Source organism: Juglans regia, chromosome 14, assembly GCF_001411555.2.
Source record: "Juglans regia cultivar Chandler chromosome 14, Walnut 2.0, whole genome shotgun sequence".
Taxonomy (NCBI): Eukaryota; Viridiplantae; Streptophyta; class Magnoliopsida; order Fagales; family Juglandaceae; genus Juglans; species Juglans regia.
In genome coordinates, this window is record NC_049914.1 from 22,250,861 (window position 1) to 22,257,266 (window position 6,406).

The window sequence follows — 6,406 nt, forward strand, 5'->3', positions numbered from 1 at the left end:
CACATTATATATATATATATATATTACATATTGTTGATATATAGATCATATACACACATATATAAATTAAGGACTTTAATTAATTACTTGCCCTATATATCATATATATATATATATAAGCTCATGAATATATATTTTATAATTTATTTTATCTCGATGATCCCCATATATATATATATATAATCATGATTATAAGCTGCTGGTAGCTGGCTGGTTTTGGTTATACTATTCTCAGAATTGCCACAATAATGTGACTGTCCAAAGAAGACTTAGCCGCGCATTCAAAGCCCATAATTTATATCTATGATGATGGTTAAAACAATAAAGCTTTCTACCTATCGAGTAAAAGGAAGAAATTTTGGACCTACATTATTTTGTTTAGCCTCTAAAGTTGCATCGCTTCATTATTTTGTTCTAGTGTTTACCATTATTACATGATAATCAAGGTCCCCTTCCTTTTGCTTTCTAAGAATGGTAACACCAAGTTCGATGCGTAATTTATTGTTGCAACTAAGTGGCATTAAGGGAGACAAATATGCTATTGCTATTTTCTTGTGTGCTTTAACCACCTTTTTATTTTTTCACATGTTCTTTTACTTTTGTTGTTTAACTTTGTTTTATATATATATAGTAATATATAAATCTTATAAAAGAGCAAATCTAAAAGTTGGTTGGATTCTATATATAACGAATCCTTTGGGCAGGCAGTGGCTGGATCTATTAATGGTCACTGATATGAATCTGTTTGAATAAAATCCCTTAAACCCACAATCAATTTGAAAACTCACTCAAAAAAGTCAAAATTAAGCCAATGAAAAATTAATTTAAACACGTTGAGGAACTTGTTTAAAAAACCTAAATTATATGAAAATCTAGACCCGTTCATGAATCTATATATATATTGTTATTTGTTATTTTTTTTTATTAAATCTAGAAGAGTTTTTATTTTCTTTTTAATATATGAAAACTCTAATGAGAGGTAAGAATTCATTCATATATTTCCCAACTAGGTCTCAATCTTTCCCGCCCCACTTTTCCTGATCTTAATTATTAATTTGATTCAAAACCTCGAATGACACTTCACATTTATATTTTATAGACGTTCATCTCCATCTCGGAGTTCGGTTTTTTTTTTTTGTTTTTTTACACGTTAGAAAAATTATATATCCACATAATCGAATCGTTATGTGTTACATGATCTGTGATCATAACGTTCCGGTGGATTCTAGATACTCATGACAGGAATATTATATAGTGTCATGACTCATGAGTTTTATCCATATATATATAGTCGACTTGTAATCAAAGAGATGAATTGTTGCGGAGTTTTTGCTGTGCGTGAGTGAAACCCGCAATGGAAATGTAAGTGTGCTTTGATAGTGTATACAGCAAGATAGTTGATGAAGATCATCTCTCTAGGGTTCTTGGATAAAGAAGCATATCTTAGAGCGGCTCTTGTCAAAAGAAAAATATTAATGTTTCTACCTAGTTTGGTTTTTCACTTATTTATTTAACATGAATCACATGCGAAGATAATAAATAATAATGTTTCCTTCTAACCAAAATAGAAAATATGGTTAAAAGAAAGAGAAGAAGGAAAGGAGGAGAGAAAGGGGATCGAGTGAAGGGAGGCCGGAAAAGTCGATCGAGGTCCCTCCTAGCTACTTCGATGTATCACAACAAGCTTCGTCACATAAACGGAAAAAAAAATATATTTATATATCTTTAATAAGAGAGTTTGGAGATCAAGAGACTGCTGATTAATTTAAATGCTTTACCACTTCCATAAAGATATATAATATATATCTTGTTATAATTAATTTCTCTAAAAAATAACCCATTTGGACGAGAATCGATTTTTTGCAGCCAGCAGATAGTGCAAGCCACATGCTAAAACAGAAGGATTAGACCCTTAATGGAAGTAATGGTTGGCCTATATTCTGAAAACCATTGATGACCAGACAAAGCATTTTTGTATTTAAGTGTTGATATGATCATGCTCCTTTTTTTTTTCCTCATTCACTTTTTCGAAAAAGTTAACCTCGATCTTCATTTTTTTTTTGAATTTAGCCTTATGTGGCTCTCCTTTAAATTTGAAGGAAATACCCTAAATATATATAATCTCAAATTCATGATCTTAAAAGAATTAATTATAACTAAAATTTTTGGTTTTTTTTTTTTTAAATTTGAATTTGATTTTTTACAGAAATAATTATTTTTTGAAATTTATAATATTTTATTTAATTATTATTATCATTTTTCAATTTTTCAACTTGGCAAGTTGATTCATGCTAAGCATTAATTATATATATATATATAATTAATATTTTAATTACATATATAATCTTAACGCGACGACTGACTAACACGATCAATCTTAAAAACACACGATGAAGTACAAATTAAACTCAATATAAAAGCAGTAGAAGTACAAATTAAACACATAGATCAACAATATACTATTTAATCTTAAAAAAAAAAAATGCAATGTGGTTCTAAATTAACAGGCCGACACAATGGTCAAATAGATTTTATATAGATCAACAACCGTTGGGGTAGACAAAAAATGGCACTTTCAAAGGAATCTTCTTGTTCACCTAAGTACTAATTAATAATATATAATTAGCCCCCCCTCCCTCCCTTGGGGTAATCCCTGGCCCTACCCAAATTAACCCTGGAAAAGAAAACCAGACAAGGCTAATTTAAGGTCCTAGCTAGCTAGGTTTGGGTCCATATATATATATATATGCATGCAGCTAGCAACAGGGTTATTTTCTCCTTCTTTTCAAAATTTTGGTGATTTATCAAAATTATTAAACTCTCAAAATTTGAGTTCAAATTTCCTGTTTGTAGGGAAAATATTCTAGGAAATTTCAGTTCTAGATGTAGATAGATCAACTGTCTTTTAACTATATCTTGCATATATGTGAGTTAATTGGTTTTGTCTGCAACATGATATATATATATATATTATATATATATATATATTATATATATATATATATATATATAGAAAAATGATAGTTGTAGTCGTGAGTGCGCAAGCACCGTATAAACACTTTGAAAAAAATGAATAAAACATTTTTTTATTTGTGGGTATATATGCATGCATGCAATGTCGATTAATTAATTGGGTGCAATCATAAATAAAAGTATATATCATAAACAGTGACAGATTCAGGAATTTATTTTTGGAGGGACGAACATGAAGTGATCTTATATATCATAAATAAAAGTATATATATTTTCATGTGTTTTTTCATAAATATGGTTCATATATAGATTTATAGTCTAATTATTAAAGGATCACAATTAATTTTTGTACGGGCAAATGTTACAAGAAGGGAAAGATCAATAGAAAAATACATATATCATGTATGCAGGTTCACGGTAAATTAAAAACAAATTAAACTCATTAATTTCTTATAAGCTGCTAGCTAGGAGATCGATCGAGCGAGCATATATAAATATATATATATATATAAATATATATATATATATATAAATATATATATATATATATATATATCTTTGGCTTCCCCCATGCTAGAGCTAGCTAGCTAGCTAGCGACATGATCAAGACAACTACTGCATGCATGCATGAGCCTTCCGTCCAAACGTATAAAAATTAAAGCCTTTGGTGTTGTGGCAGACCGTTGCTAGCATAAAAATTCTAGCTTATACGTACGCCAAAGTTGAGTACTTCAAAGAAAGGAAATCTCGATCTCTCTAATTTCTTTATGTTGATTTTGCTTAATTGACATGCTAGCTTCTCTATGCATGCTCTCTATACTATATATATAATATGTTCTCCTAATAGACTAGTACTGTACGTACGTGCCTGCTTGTTTTTAATTCATGTGTTACCACCAGCTTGTTCCTCAAAAGCTATTATGTCATATATTATATCCATTGCAATTACTCATGCAAACAACACGAGATCAGGTAGGGTTCAAGATGTTTCTTATCCATTATTCCATGATCGATCTAGATCATATTTGGAGGCCGCTATTGGGGTTCTTAATTTTCATATACACCGGCCTTGTGCAAAGTGGCATTAATCTAAGATCGATAAGGTACTGCTCTTTGGTCTCCGAATATAATATATGCAAGATTAATATTATATGCTACAGTACTTCTATTTTATTTTCTTTTTACTTTGTAAGATGTGACACATCTATCACTAAAAATCATCTAATGATAAAAATGTGTCGTATCTTACATAGTTAGTCGATGAAAATAGAATGATAGCGTAATGTATAAAATTTTCTCATATAAAATAGAGGTAATGATTTTCTTTTCTCCTAAGAAAGGAATGAATCTTGCCAGGGCTGATTTAGTAGCTAGGAAGGGTTGAGCAAGCGACTTTCAATATAAATAATTTGGGTCGATCGGTATGCATGCAGTCTTGATGGATAGGGCACCACTTTTGTTGGTGGTCCACTTTAGAGCATCTTGGTCGGCTTGTTGTGAGATGTATATCCCGAGGATATTGTTAGCCATCTTGGTATCAAATGTTTGTCTGATTTTGGGTCTCGCTCCATGTCCATGCAGCAGGTAAGGTTAGGATCATGAGCTCAACTACTTTTTCATTTTGGTTTTGTATTATGGTGATCTCCATGGAAGGACAGGTCTTGAAATTCTCTAAGCTAGGGATTCACGGGTTATCTTAGTGGGGTAAGAGGAGCTCCTTATATATTTTTGCTCCATGGTCTTTACCCAAAGGATGTTGGGGGTAGTTCAAGATTCCCAACCCAATTTTGCAATGCGAGCCATGTTGAATTATGTCATAGATTTTTCTTACAACTTCTTTTGGTAGACAGATTGTATTCTAAAATTTGGAAGTAAAAATTATTTTCTTGGAGAATCTCAGTTGAATATTCCTGAACATAATATCCAATATCAAGTATAAAGATTTTAGTAGGAGGAATGTAGATATGCTTAGGGGTGGAGGCCGGCCCGCCCGCTCGCCTAAGGATGGCGGGGCAGTTTGCTCGCATCTGGTAGACGGACGGGAAGGCATCAACCCTCCTGAGAAAACGGTGGAGGGTGCTGGGTGGGGTACTGCCCTTGCTCGGGTTTTATCCATCTACTTAGGTTTATATATATATATATATATATATATATGTATATATATAATCATACGTTTTTCTTAAATATGATACGAGTGGTTCTATTTAAAATATATATATATATATATATATATATATATATAAATTTACAAGCCCGTTGATTAACACACCATTATTACATCATTGATTTGAAAGCTTTTTACATTAATTATCATAAAAACTTGTGATATATTTTTCTAATAATTATAATAAGTCATACAATAAATAATGTATTTATATACTAATTACCACTAAATAATAACGTGATTATATACGAATTTCTAATAGTAAAACTCATTTAAATTTGGTTTTGCAATTTAAAAATTGGTTGTATTATTTTATATTTACTTTAACAATTTAATAATTTATGTTGACTTTGATTAAAAAAGGTGCATTCTCCATCATCCTCTTCTCTTCTTTTGATGATCGATTAAAATGTCTTTTATCTTATCAATACTTTAAAACCTTCTTAAATTGTGCACCCACCATATATATATATATATATATATATATATATATATCGAACCATATTCATAGAAAATACAATTAATATATAAGGAAATTGACATGAAAAAAATATGAACCTTTCACAATAATTTCTTTTTCCCTAGTCTACTCTCTATTTATTATCTCCTCTCTAAAACATAAAAAAGACCTAAAAATACAAACATCTTTTGTCCAAAGTTCCAAACATGCTCTAAGATCAATTATATAAAGAAAACATTAGATAAAAGCTTTTATGAAACCCATTATAACCTAAAACGACTCAAAGTCGCAAACTACTTACTAACACTAAAATAATAAAAAAAAAGAGAGCAAATTTTGCCATACCAAATTCATAATTTCATTAAAAGATATTTGTATAAAACGTACATTATAAATCAAAGACATATTAATAGCTCAACTGATACAACTTTTAACAAAAAGTTTTAATTTTTTGTATCAAAGACATATTTTTTAATTTTAACAAAAATCATCAAGTTCAGAATATATTTTTATGGAACTCGTAGAAATAGGGGAATATGAGTAGTAAATAATACAGTTTTACTTATAATATTAATTTTGTTAGTTTTTTTTTAAAATTTAAAATTTAAAATTTAAATTTAATAATTTTTAATATATCAATAATTAATATGTAGAGAAATAAATTTTGTTTAAAATATTATTTTGATTTTTATGTTTTTATTGTTTGAAGAAATCGGAGATTGTTTGGTGTTTAATGATGATGAAGATTTTTATTTTTTTTAAAATCCTCGAGATTTTTTGAAGGCCGAAAACTCACTTTCTTCTTTCCG